This window comes from Ambystoma mexicanum, chromosome 2q (assembly GCF_040938575.1).
Source record: "Ambystoma mexicanum isolate Mex_15411 chromosome 2q, UKY_AmexF1_1, whole genome shotgun sequence".
In the NCBI taxonomy this organism is placed as follows: Eukaryota; Metazoa; Chordata; class Amphibia; order Caudata; family Ambystomatidae; genus Ambystoma; species Ambystoma mexicanum.
The window spans coordinates 1,345,146,930-1,345,170,255 of record NC_090924.1 but is presented as its reverse complement, the minus strand read 5'-3'; the positions used below and the strand labels follow the sequence as shown (position 1 = coordinate 1,345,170,255).

Genomic DNA, 23,326 nt, shown 5'->3' with positions numbered 1-23,326 from the left:
GCCTACTGGCCCCTCCCATTCCCCTCTTTTAGTGGATAATTATTTCAGTAACATAAGCATTTCTACATCAGGGCCTTCTTTGGGGAATTGGTTTATAAGCATTAGCTGAAGACACCAGTCGGGTTGGGGTGAACTAGGCTTAGTGATGTTAAGAGTAATGTGGGAGGATACTGAATGGGATCAGAAGGTAGGTTAGGCATATTTCGACCTCTGATGGATATCCTGTTGGTAAGGAGTACGGTCATACCTGTAGGGGGAAATGGTTGCAGGATACCTGCTAAAGATCAACACATTCTTTCTTTATTGAAAGTGGAGACATAGGAGCTTTGTCTCTGGGGAGGGGGTCCAGTTTTCTCTCTCCCTCTGCATTTCTCTTCCAGTCAGTCTCTCCATGTCCTGCTCCCTGTGAAGCCAGGAGCCAGAACCCCAGAGGCGCGCTGTTGGCCCAATGGGTCCATAATCTGTCTTCCCCTCTCAAAGGCTCGGCAGGTTTCTGAAGGGCCGCGCAGTCCCAGGCGACCGTACGTGGTGCCGGGACACATTCCCCCGGTAGTGGGGGAGGGGCTGAGGGTCTGCCAATCATGTGCAGTGTGCCGCCCTTACCTTTCCAAATCGGTGTTCCTTATTCTGTCAGCCCGGGTCGGATGACAACTGTCTTCCTGTACCTGGAAGTCACCTTATATTCCGTCCCGTTATCTGCATGTTATGCCCTTTGCTCCAGAACTCTTGCAATCGTCTGGAAAATAAACAGGGAGCAGCCTGCCACCTGTCTCTTTTTAAGGCACACTGCAGTGCCAATCTTTTGCTAGAAGAGTGATGTTATCAGCAAGACTTTCAGGGCAGAGTTCCGGGAGTACAAGGTTTGCCTAAAGTAACAAGACCCTGAAACCCTTGTTTTCACGTTTTTCCTACCAGACACCTTGTGAGGAATGGTACACTTGCCAAAAGAGTCAGTCGTCATTCTGTAGTCATGCTGGTAACCCAAAAGAGGGGTCACAGAGAACAGAGGGGTGTTCTGAAGTTGAAAATGACATGTCCGTGAAAGAAAAAATATGCCTGAAGAGAAAGAGTGGGGTGTCAACAATGATCCTGTAGTTACGTGGGTGTGGCCGAGAGAGAAAGAGAAGTGGGGAATATTGGTGGGAGAATGGGATAGAGATAAGTTAAGATAGACCAAGCGTAAAGAAGCAAGAGGGACATACGTTCATTTTTAGAAGGATTTAAATGAAGAGAGTGGGAAATCGCCGAGTATTTGATAGCAGAAAACCCGTCAGAAACAAAGATGTGAGCCTTTTCAGACAAGGATGAAAAGTGGAGAAGGATTTGGGGGTGATCGTCATAAAAGTGGCAACGTATGCTATGACAAAAAATAATAGAGGAGAAAGAGAACAGAAGAGGGCTGGCAACAGAACCGTGTGGATCCCCAAAGCATAGAGGAATGGGGAGGCAGGAGTGTTGCTAGGTCTGGAAAAGATCCAGGGCTATACTAATGTCAGGACTGTCGAGACTCGGGGCTAGCTAGCCTTTCGGTTGCAGACCCTAAGCTTCTATCTGGGGTGACAACCAAAAGACCCAGGGCTATAGCCCCCTTACCACCTGATCCCCAAGCAACGCCCCTGAAGGGGCGGGGGGAATAGCCATCCCAAGAAACAGAATACGCGGGATTAAAGATATAAGAGACCAACCAGGACAGAAGAGAACCAGCGATACTTAGAGAGGAAAGTGAAAAGCACAGAATGGACTGATAGTGGAGCGACTGAGGAGCATCAGAGGAGATGAGTGTTTAACATGATGTGCAGAAGGGAGGTAAATGGTGACATGCAGAGCAGACAGATTGGAGTTTTCAGTATGAATACAGAGAAGGGAGTTAGTACCGAGGTAGAAGGAAGGTTGTGAGTAAATAAGTTGCTTAAGGGAAGAAGAGGAAAGGAACAAGAGAAAATGGGGTGGTAGTTTGCAAGGGAAGGTATATAAAAATAGTTAGGATCGTGGCATGCTTAAAGGATTGGGAGAACACTCCAAAAGAAAGCAAGAAAAGAGTGAGGGTGCGAGGAATAGGAGCTGATGAGTTTACTGATCCTAAGCTACTTTCGCATGATAGGGAGAGTATGTGTAGAAAGAGCAGAGAAGTTTGCGACTTCTTCCAGTGTGTAACCGCTTAGCCGGGAGATTACAGAAAGAGTTGCATGAAGGAGGTAGACAAGGATGAGGACACCCATGAGAAGAAATGAAAGGAGAAGCAGGATAGAGGGAGTCCAGAGTAGAATATGTTCCCGATGAGGGAAGAGAAGTGAGAGGTCAGAAGACCAAGATACTTCAGAAATGAAATGAAATGCTTGAAAGCTGCGCTAATCATGCAGCATGAGAGAGACTGACCTCACAGTCGGGGAAGTGCAAAGGAAACAGAGGGAAATTAATGGTCAGTAGTAAGGCTGGGGAGCGCAATAATGGGATAGTCCATTGGAAAATGGGAGGATACCAGGTCGAGATAGAACCAGTTAAGAGATTTGGTGAAATTACAAGAATCTATAATGGGAAGGGAGGAGGCGGCAGCATGAGTAGTCTGGAGGTGTCCACAAGTCGGCTATCCGGCAGGGGGCTGGTGTACATCGCCCTCTACTAAACACATCAAAGACCCAGGGCTCCCCTGGGTCTTATAAATAAGAGCAGAATGCTCTAAGAAAACACAATCTGTTTGTGGATCCTGAACGGGGACCCAAACTAACAGGAGGTTCGCTGTTCACTCAGCGTCTTCCACACTTTGCTTCTTTACCACAAAAACCTCCCACCCTACAAATAAGGGAGAAGAACAAAGGAAAAGAAGTACAGGGCACTGTACGGTGTCCACAACAAGTCGTGGGACATGAGAAGGCGGCATGGGCCAGAGGGGGTAACCTCAGGACCCGGTGCCCAAAAGTCTGATATTATTATGATATGTGATTATTGTTATCTCCATAACCATATCTGCATAATAAAATCCTATGGCCTTTTATTGCCAACACTTGACAAAATGTTGTGAGCCAAATTATTTCGGGTGAGGGTTCGGGGTCGGCCTACAATAATGCATGCATATGGGTTCAGCAGTTAAGAGATTTGGTGAAATTACAAGAATCTATAATGGGAAGGGAGGAGGCGGCAGCATGAGTAGTCAGGAGGTGTGAGTCATCCAAGAAGAACAAAGAAGAGACAAAAGGAAGAAGGGAGGAAAGTAAAGCACCCAGTTAATCACAGAAGGAGCAGAGACCTATAGATGACAGATGATAAGAAAAGTCAGATAAACAGATGGCAAGCACCATAGCCCAATCCCCAGCCGAAGTGCGTTTACTCATCAAAACAGCAACAAGGACAAGTTTTTGCATTTACATATTTCCTCGTCTTCCCAGTTGACATGTCATTACTAATCTTGGGGCTAGCAATCTAAAGTCACCAGCCGGGAGGAGGCCTTGGTTTTGAACACATTTCTTTATCATGCAAGGGACAGGTTCCAGCTGTGACCCGCAGATCTATCCGTACTACCCAATGCATTTCAAAGGAACGTTTAAATTCGAGCAGCATTCAGGTGTCCCACGGCCATCGTTGCAACTTGGACGGATTTAGCCCTGTAATGCATTCCATGTAATCGTAATGGGTTATTTATAACGTGCTTAATACCGAGAGGCTTCTAAGCGCAGACCCAGGGATCGAACCTGTGTTGCTCTGCGTCGTCTTGCTTCCAAGATGAGCACGTTGCCCCTGAGCTATCCTCTCGAAACGTGTATTGACAGACCATTTGCTTATCCTGCTGGTCAGAGCACATCACCAGAACAATGCAGGTGGAGTAGAGGATCAGTCAGGTGTGTACATGTTATGCCTTACTTTTCTTTGTTGGGAGCATTGGCTCAATTTTATGCAGTGAAATAGGTAGGTTCATAGCTTGTTTGGAGCCCAGAGCTGGACCTATATATACCTCTCCAATCGGGCCATACCCCTCATGAAACCATTGTTCCCAAGCTCCAGCTACTCCCTTTTAATCAGGTCTGGAATATCAAACTTCATGTTTCCTTCTGCAATATAAATACTGCCAGCTCCACTTCCCCTGCCTCGTGGGCTCCTGTCCTGTCTGGCACAGGTCAAATCTCTTCTTGGCGTGGCCACCGTTGCAGCAACTGCACCAAGTTGGGTCATGATGCATCAGTCCCATAATGGGTGAGTAGTGATTTCAAAACTCAACTGTAATAAGAGAACGTTGTAGAAGGTTTAATGTAGATATTGCAGAATTCATATATTATATTGATGTCATTACAGCAGTAATATTAATGTTATAATTATTATAATTCTAACCTTTCCTTTATAATGCGTTTAAGAGATTAGTTTCTAAGCGCAATCAATTGCACAATCAGTTGTTATCAATGTATTATATACGCCTTCATGCCAGATTCCTCCTGCTTCTAAGTACTTTAATAAGCTGCTGCTATTAGCTAACCATGTAGCCTTGTCCAAGTACAAGTCCAAGGAGCACCTGCCTTTCACCAATTTACTAACCTCCTTCCCTTGCTGTCGGCTCACCGATCCCTCAGGCTCTTTCTCTCCTAACATTGGCTTTGGTTCACGGGGTCATGGTTCCCTCTCCAAAGGTATCTGCAGTGATGGTGTTCACTGTGAGGGATTCGAGCATCCGCATGGAGAGTGTGCGCTCGCCTGGGCTTTTTGATTTTTTTAAAATGAAAATGATTGAAGGGAGATCAACCTCTGAAAATGTGTGAGGCCAGCGTCCATCTTTTAAGGACATTTTCTAATGCTCGCTGCACAACAAACACATAGTCCAGTGTACTCTGAGGGACACAGCCTACAGGCTCAGTCCTCTCTATCAAATTTATTTGACAGGAGACCGTTCTGTGTGGTGGCGGCGCATATTGATAAAAGTTGATAAAAGTTAATTGAAGCAGGCCTGCGAATAGGCCTGGTCACAGTCTTAAACAATGGGCAGTAGAAACGAACACCTCTTTGATATGCAATGTGTCACCTTGAAGCTAGCTACCACCCCCTGTATGAAGGACAGTGAATGGCATGTCTGGGTCCACTATTTACCGTAGGCAACCCCTGCAGAGCGGACACCTTTCAGAGAAAGAAATATGTGATTTAGGGGAGACAGAAAGTCTGCTCTCATCACAAACTTCAAGGAAGACCTGCGTTTTGATCAAGAGCCACAGAGTGTCTACAACAGACAGGAAGATGGGTGGGATTTAGGAGTAAATGGTGTCACCCCTTAACTTTCCTATTGCAATGCACTCTTGCCCTGACCTCACGCATAACAGAAGATTGTTGGTGGGGACCCCCGATTGGTTTTTAAGGTAGGCGTAGCCTGCACCTATCACTGGGGCCCATTTGGCTTTAAAAAAGGGCTGAGCCCCTCCCTTAGCAGATCATCCAACTACTTCGAAAGGAGTAAGACGAAGGACTCATTTGGACCCTGGCTGAAGGTACAGTCTGCCTTACATCTTCTGCAAGTGAAGGAAGGCCAGGATGTCATAGAGAGAACCAAGATCCCTCCCCTAAACATCCCTCAGGGAACAAAGGGAGATACCGGACTCAGAGGACCTGTCCAGCAGCTCCAGAACCAGTACCCAATCAGCACACAGCATGCCCTGCTAAGTCATTCCAGCAAGCTTCCTAGGTGGGAAGTGCTAGAGAGTCTCTGAACAAAGGACAAGGACTTTGCCGGAAAACACTCGCCTCAACTTTGGGTCGTCAGCCTTAAAGGATGACACAATCCCTGCGAAGAAGCTAGGAGGAGTGCCACACCAAGCATCAACCAGCGTTCATCTTTTAAGGACATTTTCGAGACAGTAGATTCCATGAATCTTGACCGGCTGCACCACTGACTGTTGTCACACTGCAGTACCTATGTCCGTCCGAGACACCCTGACCAGCGTTCAAGATCCGCCAACCAGCACAGAGACCACGATTCTTGGCCCTGAGCCACTGTGTAGGCCAGCCTGCAGCCGTCCATCCAGCCTTGCTTGAGGAGCTGCCTGCCACCTGATACCCACAGCTCCCATCTTGAACTCTGTCGCAAGAGCTGCAAAGCGTCTTGGAACCGACTCAACGCTGTCGATCATCAAGATCATCTCAAGCACCAGGTACATTATGGTTCTGTCCCTCTTTTCCTTCTCTGAAGGCCTTTAGTGACATTTATGACCCCTTGCTCACTTGGTGTTGAAACCAAATAACCTTGAACAGTTAAGACTGATTGCTTTACCGACTACCCTCCTGTCAGTATCCAGAGTGCACCCCTTTCCTTCATGAAACTATCTGTCCCATGTGTTCCTTTACAGGGTGGGTTGTATTTTGTAGTGTTCGAGAACTGTTCGTTGTAATAATAATAAAGTAGATATTTGTATACAACCTTGACTGCACAGTCCCTTTTATCATTGGGTAATAATTGTAATTTTGCGTTGTTGCAACTAACCAATGATCCAGAACCTTGAGGGGATAAGCCTGCTGTTCCGTCCACGTTACCAAAATTGGACAAGGAGGCTTATTATTGACTTGTGTTTCAATCTGATCATATCCCTTCTGGTATACTAGAGGTGTGGGGCTGATTCATGGTTTAGAAACTGATATTAATCCCTGGACCACTGGTTCCCCCGGAAGTTGATTCGTTACATTCACACCAACAGGTCCCACCTTAACAGCATGCGCTGCAGCGGGATCTGCTACCTTATCACCCGTGCCTGCAGTGCCAGCGCCTGGAAAGCAACATTTGAACAGTCAATTATGTAGTTGAATATTCATCTTGGCTTTCTTGCGTCTAGGGGGTCCCTTTCTTTTCCTTTGCTTGTGTTCTTACCTTGTTACATTGTCTTTTCTAGGTTTATCTCCCTTTTGTCTCCCCCTATCTGTTTCTTACTGTTTTTCTGTTTTATGCTGTGACACTTTTACACAGCTTTTCCTTAGACAGTTTCAACCTTTTTGTTATCTCAACAATCTTTCTCCTGTCCACTGGTGATGCATTTATTTGGCTTTTCTGTGATTGCATGTGAACTGGGTCTTGTCACATGGGTATTCCACTAAATTCCATTCTGATGTCTCCTTGATCTGTCTTGCCACAAAATGTATCCACGGCATACTGCATCGTGGGCCTTGTCTTCGGGATATATGAAGGGATAACGCCCCTGCATATCAGACCACTGCTCGCTTCGAGGCGCTGCAACATTTCTTGGCATTCATAGTACAATGCATCTCCAACTCGGGCAATTGAGACAATATGACCCCTCGCCTCCTGATCCCTGATTGCCAGGATTGTGATGCACTTGTTTACCCCTTTGCCCGGACCTATGAAGAGAGAGATGAGCATTTCCTGCAGCCAGCCACCCTGTTGGCACAAGACAACACACCGCAGGGGGCATCCCACTGGCAGTCCTCTCCTAAAAATAGAGAAAGAAGTATGTTGTATAAACCCCCCATAACTGTCTGTAATATCGTTCTGCCAATGATAGAAGGTGTCGTGTGGTAGGTAGAAGGTGTTGTGTCCTGGATCCCGTTATATTGGAACAGGAACGCTCAAAGAAGATTCACGAGGCTGGGCATCCCCCAACAGGAACAGAAATCTTTCCATGGCAGACATCTTGGAACATAAAGAACTAAGACCTCTTTCTCTGCAATCTAATGTGGGACACAACTGTCCCCCCCTTGTTATGGCGGTTCACTGCCCCATACCTCGATAGCGCACTGTCACCCCAAGCTGCCTGCTAGGTTCTGCACACCTGCCCGTCCCACTGACCCCAATGCCCCGAGTGTGAAACTGCTCTGGATGCCCCTGAACCCCATGCTGGCCCAAACAGCTCCCGATGCTTTGCTGACTCTGATGCCTGGCAGGAAAGATATGTAACGTTTGTGGGTCCAGCTAAAGCAGCGCAGGCATTATAGGGTTCTATGAAAGCTGCAGTAGTGTATAGCCATTGCCTGGTCCAGCACATAGACGCCCACGCCCTTGGGCCTTAGTTGCACTTTATACATTTTCAAATAAATAAATAAATAAAGGGAGCGTTTGACCGACAAATGATATTTGCATCAGCTTGTGGAACCACATCAGTGCCAGAAAAGAGTGGCATGTCTGGTAATCGCATGGTTTCCTTATCCCCTATAAAGAATATTCGAACTCAGACAAAACAAATCTATTGCTAAAAAGTAGTTACAGGCAAATTATATACCAGACAAGAATCAGCGCTAGTCATCGCTAGCTATGTTAACCTCCATACATTTAAAGAGAAAGGTTTTATGTTATTTTGTCCATCCATAAACTGAAGCTAGTTAGCAACTATAACATTTCTCACAAACCTGCAGCCTCATGTGGTTCCCTCATTGTTCTTCCTCCCTACTTCCTGGTTCCCTCAGGCTTCTTCCTCCCTACTTCCTGGTTCTATGAGGCTGTTTCCCTCTTTCAGCCCCACTCTTCTCTTGTAAGGCTTGGCAGTCTCCCTCTCCTCCAGGTGGCACCCCTGGCACTTCTGCAGCGTCTTCAAGATTCATCACCTTATAAGGGCAACCATTTTGAAAAAATTGTTCCAAAAGAGAATGAATCCCTGGTACTATTATATTTAATCTTCTCATGTTTTAGATAATCCATGGCTGGCCTGGGCTTGTGCAACTCTGCTGCGTGCCTGTCACGTGTTGGACCAGCTGACACATGTTGCCTCTGGAAGCAACCGTTGGGGGCGTAGGGTGGTTTCTAGCATTCTCTGGCTGATCAGGAATGGGTGTCAGTTGGTGGGAGAATTGTGTTCTTCTCTTTCATCCTACTCAAGCCCTGTGAGCAAACGTTTCCTGAATGCCTTTGGAGATGTCTTGGGAGACATTTTCTCCTTTGCCTTCTTCTCTCTCCTCAGGTCAGGGTGAGATCTATGTGTTAGCTAAATCTTACAGCACTGCACGCAGCTCTTACGACCCTTGCATTTCTCGGCAGGGGAGGCGGTATGCGCCTCCGACTTGCGTTTTAAAGAAGATTTGATTTCAATGGTTCAATCGTAACATATTTCTGTACTAGTGTGCAGCGCAACTAGGCCAAACAATTTATTTTATTTACAAAAAATGTCCAACGCCCAGATCCTGGGGTATCACAGCGTTTGGTACAGTCGACAGGAGTAAGAGGAACATTTGTACAAGAATTATTCGTACTTGTCAAAAAGCCTAGTCTTTACAAGCTTTTTGAAAGCCGTGTATGATTTTTCAGTTCTGATGGCTGCTGGGAGCGAGTTCCAGAGCGTAGGTGCAGTACCTCAAAAGCTAACGCCTCCTGCTCTTTTGTTCTAATAGCGGAGGGGAGAGCAGTGAGATGCAGGAACTGGATTTTAGCGGGCGCATCAGGAGTTTCTGGGAGAGGCTGTTGTTGAGGCAAAGGGGAGTCTATTTGTAGATGCACCTATGGGCAATAGTCCAAAATCTAAAGTCAATACAAGCTTTGATTGATAGCCAGTGGGGCTCGCGGATGGTTGCGAGATGTGGTCAGAACGTTGTAGTCCAAAAGCGGCAAGTACAGCTTTGTTCTGCATAAGTTGAAGTTTAGCCAGATTTGCTGCTGAGGTGCCCGTAAGGAGAACATTACAATAATCCAGTTTAGAAAGGATAAGTGCTTGTGCGAGCGTGAGGCAGTTGCTCGATGAGAGGAATTGCCTACTCAGGGAGATAAGCCTGGACGTGTAAGCGATGGCAGATGCTAATGCATTCATGTGCCTTTGTCATGGGTGACATAACCTTCCAAGGGTATACAGTCTTTATAACGAAAATGTTATGAAGAATGCATATACATTGAATCTTTTATAATGAAAAATATAACGAAAATGTATTTGGGGGTGGTTTAAATGGTTAATTATTGTGGGGAAACGGTTGGGGTGGGTTTTTAGCTGTGGGAAACAGGGGTTGGTGGGGGGCACCCCCCAAACATTTATTTTTCGTTATAAAAGTTCAGTTATAAGGGCATTCTTCATAAAATGAGTCGTTATAAAGACATGGAATACTTCCAAGTGGACACCCAGTGTCTTGACCTGTTTTAGGGCTGAGCTGATAGTGCCATCAATACAGAGGGCCACAAAGGTAGGGTCAAGGTTTTTCAACCAGAAGAGGAAGCCCACAACTAGACGTTCCGTTTTATCCTCATTTAGACAGAGGTTGTGGGTGGCCATCCAGTTTTGTATGGCACTGTACACTGTGTTGATTGTTTAAATGACTCGAGAGCAATCACCTGTGATAGGGATGAGTATTTGGGTGTCATCTGCACAATTGCTGTAGATGATCCCCAGTGAATCAAGGAGGTCAAACAGGGGCTTAGTGTATGTGTTGTATAGTGTGGGAGATAAGAAAGAACCTTGCAGGACACCAAATGGCGCGAGGGTGGGGTCCGCGGCAGCCTCGTCGATGAATACTCTAGTGGTGCGTTCGCTGATGAATGATTTGATCCATGAAGTGACTTATGATATGATATGATTGTTTATTTATATAGCGCCTATACATAATGTGTTTCAAAGCGCTTCAAGGCAAGGGAGGGAACAAGGGAATATACAACCACATTCTTACAGGCCATGAACAGTAAGGATGTGAAATTAACTATCGTACTCGGCCTGACGACGTTTCAGATAGTGCAAGAGCTAAGACATAGATAAGGAAGGGAGGGGGAGAGTGAGAAGGAAATGGGAACAGACAGGCGACTACCGTACTAGGCCTGACGACATTTCTGGTAGAGCCGGAGAAAAGCAAAAGGAGAGGGGTGCAGAAAGGGAGGGGAGGAACAAAACAAGTGACTATCATGCTAGGCCTGACGACATTTCAGATAGTGCTGGAGGGGTGGTGGGGAGGAAAAAAACAGTAACGGGAGGGTGGAGGAAACAGACGAGAAGTGAAGTGAGAAGTGAAAGTGATGGCTGAGGTGTTGACAAAAGATTTCGTGGTCTACACGCTCTACAGTGTACCACCAGTCCATTTCCGTTTCCACTGGTCCACCACGGAAATGGGTCAAAATACACCTCAATCCCACATTAAATGGCAAGTGATTTGTAAAGATTATCTTGAATTACAACAGGTTACAGTGATATCTACAAGGGAATTACACATTTTAAAATGCCTCTGATGCAAAGAGACTGCAACGTACTTAACAATGACATCCCCAAAACAAGCAATTTAAATGATGGATTCTCCAGTTAAGTTTTTGTCCATTTGATGTGATGAGTGAGCAAGGAAAAACAAGCCACAACTATTGGCTTTGTCAATGCTTGTTTGTAACATGAATTATGCACAAGTAAATGATGCTGCTTATAAATCAAGTGGCTGAGGGCACACTTTGTTAAAACAGTTTTATTAAATTAGGAGCTGGTTTAGCTAGTTTATTGCTGCCATCAACTTTCAGAAGGCTAACCAGAAACCACAGAGCTGGACCCGAAGAGATTCCAGGGTGATGTGTTTTGGGCAGGGAGGGGCAGGTACAGTGTGCGAAGGGTCATAGAGACTAGCATGGCCATGGGCGGATCATGTTCGAGTAATAACCAAACCACACCCACAGGCTTTGTCTCCCTTCTCACATCTCATCTTTCCTTCCCTTTCCATGGCAATAGTTCCAGCTTATAGGCAGCGCGTTAAGCGCTACCTAACACCTAACAGCCAAAACTAAAAATGAGTTAAGATGAGTAAGGCAAAGTCAGAAGAAGTAGGACAAGCAGTTACATAGCAGAGAAAGGGTCTCGTTACGACTTTGGCGGTAAACCGGCATTAAATCCACCAAATTACTGTCAAACTCGTTTACCGTTACTGCCATTCGGTCCCATGGCGTTACCACGGGATTGCAAGTTGTGGTATGGTGGTGTAAATCTCTAGGACTCAATGGGGACTTTTGGCAGATTTACCACGATCAATAATATTGCATGGTAAAACTGCTGGTTTTTGGAGGTAAAGTGGGGGAGTCACCTCCAACTTTTTTTGGAATCCTTACTTTACCTCCAAACTCAGAATTCCATAGTCCGCTAAAAGTGCTGGTAATTCTGTTACCAGCAAAATGAGAGGGCACCTTTTTACTGCACTGCTGAACTCCTAATGCTGCCCAAAAAAAGGAGACCAAAAAGATGAGATGAGGAAGAAAGAAGAAAGGGAAGGAGGAGAGAATGAAAGGAGATGAGGCACGGAAGCAAGGAGAGGAGCGGAGGAAGAAAGAGGAAGAGTAAAGGAAACATCTATTTTTCCTTTCAGGGCTACTAACACTCTCTTCAGTGCGGGGACATAGCTTGAAGAAAGCAGGCAATTTAGAGAGATCATCATTGTCTGAACTTCACACAAAGTACTGCCTCCATGTATGCATCACTTGACTTTTCTCCATAGCAGGGGGTTCGCCCACAGTGCCTTGCAGTTGCAGTGCAACGTGTGGGGTGGGGGCCTTGAAAATGGTCCTGTACATGTCATTCTATATTATCCCGAATAGAACGTTCCCCTGTGCTTTCAAATATTATGTCTTGAGACACAAAATACAAAAACCGCAGAAAGTCCAAATTGCAGCGAGATTATTCTTACTGGCTAGTTTAGGTTTGCTTTGTGATGTTTTAACAGTCAGTAACTTTCTGGCCCCATACTGTGTTTTTCTAAACTTGACAACTTGCCAGCAGACACTGTTGTAGTCTACTGTGCATCATGCTTTCTTTGTACAGTGAGATATATTTTGTTGAAACAGATGTATGAATGTTCCAATCAGAGTTCACTAGACACATGCACTAATACCTGGTGTGAAAGCACCATGTGTGTGCAGTGATTGGATCCATTGGGCTAACTTGCCCACCTTCAACCTGGGAATATGTGAGTGTTACTCCTGCTGTCCCCACCTTGGGAAAACTGTTTGATATTGACCAGATCACTTGACCGTTGTTTGTTTTAGTTCTGCCCAATTCATAAGCATTCAAACCAAAAGGTGGAGTGCTGGATTCGGCATCAAGTATTTTGAGAAAGAGAGAAGAAAAACGATAGTAGAGAGCTCTCCTTCTTTCTTTGTGACTTTTACATTCTTTTCTTCTCATCCAGGCTTTACAAAACCAAGAGGGAACTTGCTGTACTTTAACTTGCATTGAGCTGAGTTTTGGGGGTTCAGAACACATTATTGGCCAACTAAAGCCTCTTCATGTTTACAAATGAGAGGGTGTATTGTTCTAAACTGGCATTGTTAGAATTAGCAGATAATGCAGCCATGGATCAGTGTGAACACCATCGCTGGCACTGTCATTGCACACGAGGCCGCGCCAGGATTCACTAGGCGTCGGGCTAGTGTGCTTACGGTCTCATCAGACTTTGCTTTCCATCAGTGAAGTGATTTCATTTTCAGTATAATCATTTTTTACCTTGCTCTGTGGTATCTCATTTGTTTCAACAAGACATTTGTTGAGTTCTTTTCGCAGGCTCTTAATTTCTGATCAGGTGTCCCCTGTTGGATCGATGCGCCATTGCTCTCTTTTCTTTTAGCACCTGTCCTCTGTCACTTGCTGATTCCTGAAGGCGGGGCAGGTGGGAGAAGTCTGCAGGTACTATTTCCCAGTGTGGCTTTGCAGCTCATTAAGAGCAACACTCTCTGTGGGGTGGGAGGGGTGGGTCGGAGACAGCGATCAATCAATGCAAAATGCAGGTGTTTTATTTGTAGTACTTATCTCCCCACCTTTGCAGTATGCTTCACATGTTTGGGTATTAGTGGGCCTGTTGCTTGGGGTTCCAGAGCAGGAAGGCAATTCGAGTGAGCTGGGTCTTTAGAACGAAGTTGACAGAGTACTTGAGATTGTATGACTGTTGGGCTTGTGGTGTGGCGCATCAAGCAGAGCTACTGAAGCGTGCCCCTCAAAAGGTAATCTTCTACGATGCATAATATGGTGGCTCCACTTGCCCACGTCCGTACTCTCGTTTCGGCTTCTCCTCAAAGAGCCTGTTCTGCAGGCCAGTGGCCTACTCCACCCAAGACAGACACCCAACAACCAGCTCCCTTCCTATCCCCCCACACCCACCACCGCCGCAGGTCTCTGCGTTGTCTCTGTGTAGTATCATAGGAGTGTAGCACCCACAGCTTCTCACAGATCCCTACTTCTCCTCTCACCAAGAATCTGGAGATTGCTTCGCTTTGTACATTTGGTAAATCCACAACCATCCAAGGGAGGTTCAAGTTGACAAAAGCCTGTTTTAGTGGGATTGAGTTTCATGCAGGAAGGATCCAAGCTTGGATAAAAGTGAGACATTTACCAAGGAGTGAAAAGTCTTCAGGACAATTCACACTGAGGTATAACTGAGCATCCTTGAAGTATTGATGAAGTGAAATATTAGGGTTATGTAAAAGCGAACCACGTGGTTCAATATAGTGATTGAAGATCAGTGGGGAGGTTACTGACCCCTGTGAGACTCCGCAAGTAACCGGCCGCCGGTTGGGAATTGACTTGTCAATAATTTTACCAACGAACGGAAGGCTAGGGATTCTCTCGCAAATAGCAAAGTCCTTTGGGAATTTTAAGGATTGGGGCCTCACACCTCCCGGTCCACCCCTCTGCGTGGCTGGGGCACATTCTCTTCAGGGTCGGGGGGGCCTAACAGTGAGACCTTCTCGACCCCACCTCCACCTCCACTAGCTCCTCTCTAGGCTACCTTGCTACTGGGGTACCTTTATTTGAACCCACATGTGACTAACTCCTGACCTGGCTCCGGTAGTAAGGCTCCTCTGCCCTGCGTACCTCGCTTTCGTTGCGCTCCTGCACGTGGGTGACTGAAGTGGGAAAAGTGAACAAAAGGCTCCCACCAATCCCCTCTCAACTCTGGCCTAGAGGATCACGGCCCCGACACCCGCCACGAGAGGAGTTTGCCCATCTACCAGACGACCAAATACCCTGGTACAGGAACATACGGATGTGCCCACCCGCCTGCCCACCAGCCTGCCCTGCACATGCCGACACCTGCGGCATGGATGGACACGACTTAACCATCCAGCACCAAACCAACACATCGTTAGAGATGCCATGACGACCTAGCCGACGGTCAGCACACCCGTGCAAACATACACACCGGACACTCCCACACCAATCCACACGAAGAACATACTCAGTGCTATGACGTAGGCGACGGACACACCCACGGACGTGCATCTTTATTATTTTCCACATAGGCTTTTCAAAATCCAGAAACGCAAGACGCACAATGAACTCATCTAAAACTCATTACGTGACCCTCAGAATCTTTGATATGATATGGCATTTATAATTTATAATGCGACTATACACAAGTGTTTCAAGGCGCGACGAAGCAAGGGAGGGGAAAAGAGACAACGATCCTACTAGGCCAGGTGACATTGAGATCGCGCACGTGCAGGGGAAGGGGCAACGGGAAAAGTGTGAGGGGACATAACCATCCATTATTTCTAGCCAGAGTGGTTATTTGTAAAGGATCATGGGAGTTGTAGTCCAACATATTCGGGAGAGGGCACGTAATGAGTAACCATGATGTAGAACAAGGGAACAGCACATTTTAGAACAGGGCAAGCTTTGTCACATCTGACTTTGAAATACAATTTGAAGCAACATTAAACTCTATCATGTATATATTTTGAAGTTATAAAGACGTTTTTTGTTAAAGTTTGAAGTACTTTTGAAAATATTTCTGAGGGGAAAAACGGTTTCAAGTAGTGTGGCACATTTTCTTAAATACAACTTGGAAGTAAATTGGAGAAATATCGAATCTTCCTAGCTAATATTTTGAAGCAGTAACTAACTGGTCCATAGATAATAATTAGAAGAAATGGGACAACCTTTTTCTTAAATAACAGCTTGAAGTGATATAAAACTCATAATAAGGAAACAGTTTAACGTGACATGGAACTTTGTATGTGTGTATAAACATAGATGTTGAACGCAAAAAGCATCTATGCTTATCTGTCTATCCCATTGCCTATTGCACATTTGTTGCACCAAATGAGTCTGATAAAACAATGCAACTTTACACTCATCGTGTACTTGTAACACAAACACGAATATCATTATAAGCTATAGCTACTTCCATAATGTTCTATTTGGGGGCAAACACGGTGGGTAACAGGCTGCCAACCTGAGCCTCCGAGGACACAGGACCTTTACTGGCTGTGTCTGCTCCCCAAACATGTCCGTTTATGCTATTAGTAAGCCCGAATAAGGCGTCATTGCATCACAAAGTGTAAGGCATACGAGAGATGAAGAAAAGAGAATAGAAGAGGAAACCGAGTCTTTCTTCCATTTCTATGGTGTGAGTAGGCAGAGCTGGCGAGGACTTCAAATGCGGGGTGACAGGAGGATGGTGGTATCAGGCAAGCAGATGTTTGGTGAAGTGCATCAGAGAAGGGTTCAGGGAAAGGCAAAGAGGTCTGGGGCAAGGATGACATGAGCCCTCCAAGGGAGAAAGGCACCAGCATATCCCGAGGAAGACAGGCCGCGTTCTAGCGCTCTTGATTGGCTGGTCCCGTCTCCCTGGGTACTAATGCTGTGTAATGGCATTTTGCCATCGCAAGCATTCCTTGTTCTGCTTAACACAATGGCATTACAAAAATAGAAAGAAATTGTGCCAATGTGGAGGTTTGTAAAATGGGCCAGAATGAACTCTATTAGTGCCTGTTCAAACATTTTCATTTTGTTATAATTTATTTTTCTCTGTCTTTATGTGACATTGCACTTTGGAAAGGAAGTCAATCTGGCAGAGCCGATTGGGCAAAGGCATATCAAAAATCTAGAAAAAGCAAATATGAAACATATATGTAGATTGTTTGGGCTGTTAAACGAAATGTGATTTGCACAGCTATGTGGCTTTCCACATGATATTTGTATAGATTGATCAGCAACCATCCTTGAAGTTCCTCCAGGGCGCTCTCTGTACACGCATCCGTGGCGGATGAGATTAGCATGCGGGTAGGACCTGGCGCCCGTAGGAATCTGGATTTTTAGATACTCATCTTTTTTGTATAGGTCAGATGTTAGAATGCGGCGGGTGCAGAAACTGGCAGTGATGGTATAGACTTCCGGGTCCATTATAGGGGAACCCTGGGATGCATCCAGTCAGTCTCCTGTTGCGTAAGGCTGGCACAATGTGCAACCGTGGATTCTGCATGCATGGGCACTGGTTTGCCTCTCAGCATCTAAGCATGAGTGATATTCTGCACTTAACCCCTGCACTGCCACCTGCTGGCCGCACTTCTTGTTTTTCGATGTTTCGATCTTATGACCTGCACTTGCTCCTCCTCCCCATACCCCACACTTCTCCCATTTTCTTCTCCCCTGCACTTGCACAATCTCAAAGTCACTGGGCCTAGTAAGATCGTTTTCTTGTCCCCCTTGATCCCCTCCCCTGCCTCGTCACGCCTTGTCGCGCCTTGAAACACGTGGATAGGCGCGCTGTAGATAAAATATCATATCATATCATTATTCACGCCTCCTTGTGTGGCAAAAGGAAGCAGAGTGATGGGCAAGTGGGCAGTTGTGGTACTTCAGCTCCTAATACTAAACATGCAACTGAAACCAGGGGCGTAGACTTTTGGTTTTCCCGGGGTGCGGTCGGCACCTGTGAAGGGGCAACGGCGGCAAAAAAAAGTCCCATTGCAAGTATAGGAGGTTTCACGCAGATGGCCTTTCCCAGGGGCCGGGCCCTGGAGCACTCACATACTCAGCGCCCCTGACTGAATCCACGTTTTGAATTAATGTTGGCACTACTTGTATCTTGACACAGGAGAAGCGTTACGCGTCTTGCCCATCTGAGTTTCCCCTACCCTCCATTGCCTGCTTACCAATTAGCAACCCTGCAAGGATGTCATTAGATGTACATTGCATAGTTCCAAAGTGCTCAGTGCCTCCACTTGTCCCGTAGGTTGTACAAAGACCTTCTAGGAGCTACAAGTTGCGCAGGCCGCTCCCCTTCGCCCATTTCATTGATATCTCATTTTATTTGAAATTAAACAGGTGACTCCTAGAAAATAGCAGACACGTGTGAGTTGTGGCTGCTTCATTTTAACATAGCTCCCTAGGTTTTTATTATAAAAGAAGCCTGATGGAGGGGTGGGCAGTTGCCAGCCAATTACAAAGCTCGGAACGCTGGCTGTATTCACTGGTACAAGTTTGTGTTCAGCGCAACCTGTGCGCAGCTTGGCCGGAGCCTCCATTCCCTAACTCCCTTCCGCCTCTTTATAGCCAGACACTTTATATTAAATAAAAACTAAGCAGGCGTTCTTAAAGCCACTGCACCCTTTAAAGTCTTGTTTCTTCATTGATGACGTCATCAGCCAACCCCCAACAAAAAAAGGGACTTCATCACCACAGGGGCTTCTGGATCCACTATGTGAGGTCTGTTTCTTTCTATTTTTGTATTCGGATGCGCCCTCAGGGCTTGCACGTGAACTATGCGGGTGCTAGTGGTGATATAACCCTCGACCGGCAGGCGGACCAGTCCAGTGACGCCACTAGCACCCACGCTTAGGGACCCCAATTATTATATGCATCCTGCAGCAGAACTCATTGGTACATTCTATTTATATTTTTTTCTTATTTTGTTTTCATTTTATCTATGTTGAAAGGTGGGGTGAACAGCGCAGGCAGACACTGGTCCCACTGCCTACTGGCCCCTCCCATTCCCCTCTTTTAGTGGATAATTATTTCAGTAACATAAGCATTTCTACATCAGGGCCTTCTTTGGGGAATTGGTTTATAAGCATTAGCTGAAGACACCAGTCGGGTTGGGGTGAACTAGGCTTAGTGATGTTAAGAGTAATGTGGGAGGATACTGAATGGGATCAGAAGGTAGGTTAGGCATATTTCGACCTCTGATGGATATCCTGTTGGTAAGGAGTACGGTCATACCTGTAGGGGGAAATGGTTGCAGGATACCTGCTAAAGATCAACACATTCTTTCTTTATTGAAAGTGGAGACATAGGAGCTTTGTCTCTGGGGAGGGGGTCCAGTTTTCTCTCTCCCTCTGCATTTCTCTTCCTGTCAGTCTCTCCATGTCCTGCTCCCTGTGAAGCCAGGAGCCAGAACCCCAGAGGCGCGCTGTTGGCCCAATGGGTCCATAATCTGTCTTCCCCTCTCAAAGGCTCGGCAGGTTTCTGAAGGGCCGCGCAGTCCCAGGCGACCGTACGTGGTGCCGGGACACATTCCCCCGGTAGTGGGGGAGGGGCTGAGGGTCTGCCAATCATGTGCAGTGTGCCGCCCTTACCTTTCCAAATCGGTGTTCCTTATTCTGTCAGCCCGGGTCGGATGACAACTGTCTTCCTGTACCTGGAAGTCACCTTATATTCCGTCCCGTTATCTGCATGTTATGCCCTTTGCTCCAGAACTCTTGCAATCGTCTGGAAAATAAACAGGGAGCAGCCTGCCACCTGTCTCTTTTTAAGGCACACTGCAGTGCCAATCTTTTGCTAGAAGAGTGATGTTATCAGCAAGACTTTCAGGGCAGAGTTCCGGGAGTACAAGGTTTGCCTAAAGTAACAAGACCCTGAAACCCTTGTTTTCACGTTTTTCCTACCAGACACCTTGTGAGGAATGGTACACTTGCCAAAAGAGTCAGTCGTCATTCTGTAGTCATGCTGGTAACCCAAAAGAGGGGTCACAGAGAACAGAGGGGTGTTCTGAAGTTGAAAATGACATGTCCGTGAAAGAAAAAATATGCCTGAAGAGAAAGAGTGGGGTGTCAACAATGATCCTGTAGTTACGTGGGTGTGGCCGAGAGAGAAAGAGAAGTGGGGAATATTGGTGGGAGAATGGGATAGAGATAAGTTAAGATAGACCAAGCGTAAAGAAGCAAGAGGGACATACGTTCATTTTTAGAAGGATTTAAATGAAGAGAGTGGGAAATCGCCGAGTATTTGATAGCAGAAAACCCGTCAGAAACAAAGATGTGAGCCTTTTCAGACAAGGATGAAAAGTGGAGAAGGATTTGGGGGTGATCGTCATAAAAGTGGCAACGTATGCTATGACAAAAAATAATAGAGGAGAAAGAGAACAGAAGAGGGCTGGCAACAGAACCGTGTGGATCCCCAAAGCATAGAGGAATGGGGAGGCAGGAGTGTTGCTAGGTCTGGAAAAGATCCAGGGCTATACTAATGTCAGGACTGTCGAGACTCGGGGCTAGCTAGCCTTTCGGTTGCAGACCCTAAGCTTCTATCTGGGGTGACAACCAAAAGACCCAGGGCTATAGCCCCCTTACCACCTGATCCCCAAGCAACGCCCCTGAAGGGGCGGGGGGAATAGCCATCCCAAGAAACAGAATACGCGGGATTAAAGATATAAGAGACCAACCAGGACAGAAGAGAACCAGCGATACTTAGAGAGGAAAGTGAAAAGCACAGAATGGACTGATAGTGGAGCGACTGAGGAGCATCAGAGGAGATGAGTGTTTAACATGATGTGCAGAAGGGAGGTAAATGGTGACATGCAGAGCAGACAGATTGGAGTTTTCAGTATGAATACAGAGAAGGGAGTTAGTACCGAGGTAGAAGGAAGGTTGTGAGTAAATAAGTTGCTTAAGGGAAGAAGAGGAAAGGAACAAGAGAAAATGGGGTGATAGTTTGCAAGGGAAGGTATATAAAAATAGTTAGGATCGTGGCATGCTTAAAGGATTGGGAGAACACTCCAAAAGAAAGCAAGAAAAGAGTGAGGGTGCGAGGAATAGGAGCTGATGAGTTTACTGATCCTAAGCTACTTTCGCATGATAGGGAGAGTATGTGTAGAAAGAGCAGAGAAGTTTGCGACTTCTTCCAGTGTGTAACCGCTTAGCCGGGAGATTACAGAAAGAGTTGCATGAAGGAGGTAGACAAGGCTGAGGACACCCATGAGAAGGAATGAAAGGAGAAGCAGGATAGAGGGAGTCCAGAGTAGAATATGTTCCCGATGAGGGAAGAGAAGTGAGAGGTCAGAAGACCAAGATACTTCAGAAATGAAATGAAATGCTTGAAAGCTGCGCTAATCATGCAGCATGAGAGAGACTGACCTCACAGTCGGGGAAGTGCAAAGGAAACAGAGGGAAATTAATGGTCAGTAGTAAGGCTGGGGAGCGCAATAATGGGATAGTCCATTGGAAAATGGGAGGATACCAGGTCGAGATAGAACCAGTTAAGAGATTTGGTGAAATTACAAGAATCTATAATGGGAAGGGAGGAGGCGGCAGCATGAGTAGTCTGGAGGTGTCCACAAGTCGGCTATCCGGCAGGGGGCTGGTGTACATCGCCCTCTACTAAACACATCAAAGACCCAGGGCTCCCCTGGGTCTTATAAATAAGAGCAGAATGCTCTAAGAAAACACAATCTGTTTGTGGATCCTGAACGGGGACCCAAACTAACAGGAGGTTCGCTGTTCACTCAGCGTCTTCCACACTTTGCTTCTTTACCACAAAAACCTCCCACCCTACAAATAAGGGAGAAGAACAAAGGAAAAGAAGTACAGGGCACTGTACGGTGTCCACAACAAGTCGTGGGACATGAGAAGGCGGCATGGGCCAGAGGGGGTAACCTCAGGACCCGGTGCCCAAAAGTCTGATATTATTATGATATGTGATTATTGTTATCTCCATAACCATATCTGCATAATAAAATCCTATGGCCTTTTATTGCCAACACTTGACAAAATGTTGTGAGCCAAATTATTTCGGGTGAGGGTTCGGGGTCGGCCTACAATAATGCATGCATATGGGTTCAGCAGTTAAGAGATTTGGTGAAATTACAAGAATCTATAATGGGAAGGGAGGAGGCGGCAGCATGAGTAGTCAGGAGGTGTGAGTCATCCAAGAAGAACAAAGAAGAGACAAAAGGAAGAAGGGAGGAAAGTAAAGCACCCAGTTAATCACAGAAGGAGCAGAGACCTATAGATGACAGATGATAAGAAAAGTCAGATAAACAGATGGCAAGCACCATAGCCCAATCCCCAGCCGAAGTGCGTTTACTCATCAAAACAGCAACAAGGCCAAGTTTTTGCATTTACATATTTCCTCGTCTTCCCAGTTGACATGTCATTACTAATCTTGGGGCTAGCAATCTAAAGTCACCAGCCGGGAGGAGGCCTTGGTTTTGAACACATTTCTTTATCATGCAAGGGCCAGGTTCCAGCTGTGACCCGCAGATCTATCCGTACTACCCAATGCATTTCAAAGGAACGTTTAAATTCGAGCAGCATTCAGGTGTCCCACGGCCATCGTTGCAACTTGGACGGATTTAGCCCTGTAATGCATTCCATGTAATCGTAATGGGTTATTTATAACGTGCTTAATACCGAGAGGCTTCTAAGCGCAGACCCAGGGATCAAACCTGTGTTGCTCTGCGTTGTCTTGCTTCCAAGATGAGCACGTTGCCCCTGAGCTATCCTCTCGAAACGTGTATTGACAGACCATTTGCTTATCCTGCTGGTCAGAGCACATCACCAGAACAATGCAGGTGGAGTAGAGGATCAGTCAGGTGTGTACATGTTATGCCTTACTTTTCTTTGTTGGGAGCATTGGCTCAATTTTATGCAGTGAAATAGGTAGGTTCATAGCTTGTTTGGAGCCCAGAGCTGGACCTATATATACCTCTCCAATCGGGCCATACCCCTCATGAAACCATTGTTCCCAAGCTCCAGCTACTCCCTTTTAATCAGGTCTGGAATATCAAACTTCATGTTTCCTTCTGCAATATAAATACTGCCAGCTCCACTTCCCCTGCCTCGTGGGCTCCTGTCCTGTCTGGCACAGGTCAAATCTCTTCTTGGCGTGGCCACCGTTGCAGCAACTGCACCAAGTTGGGTCATGATGCATCAGTCCCATAATGGGTGAGTAGTGATTTCAAAACTCAACTGTAATAAGAGAACGTTGTAGAAGGTTTTATGTAGATATTGCAGAATTCATATATTATATTGATGTCATTACAGCAGTAATATTAATGTTATAATTATTATAATTCTAACCTTTCCTTTATAATGCGTTTAAGAGATTAGTTTCTAAGCGCAATCAATTGCACAATCAGTTGTTATCAATGTATTATATACGCCTTCATGCCAGATTCCTCCTGCTTCTAAGTACTTTAATAAGCTGCTGCTATTAGCTAACCATGTAGCCTTGTCCAAGTACAAGTCCAAGGAGCACCTGCCTTTCACCAATTTACTAACCTCCTTCCCTTGCTGTCGGCTCACCGATCCCTCAGGCTCTTTCTCTCCTAACATTGGCTTTGGTTCACGGGGTCATGGTTCCCTTTCCAAAGGTATCTGCAGTGATGGTGTTCACTGTGAGGGATTCGAGCATCCGCATGGAGAGTGTGCGCTCGCCTGGGCTTTTTGATTTTTTTAAAATGAAAATGATTGAAGGGAGATCAACCTCTGAAA

General features: G+C 46.0%; 1 protein-coding gene across 5 annotated transcripts in view; it reads left to right on the top strand.

Annotated features, from left to right (window-relative positions):
- OSBPL10 (oxysterol binding protein like 10) overlaps positions 1 to 23,326 on the top strand; it is a 2,898,140-nt gene that overhangs the window by 2,721,412 nt on the left and 153,402 nt on the right. The gene's annotated exons all lie outside the window — the stretch shown is intronic.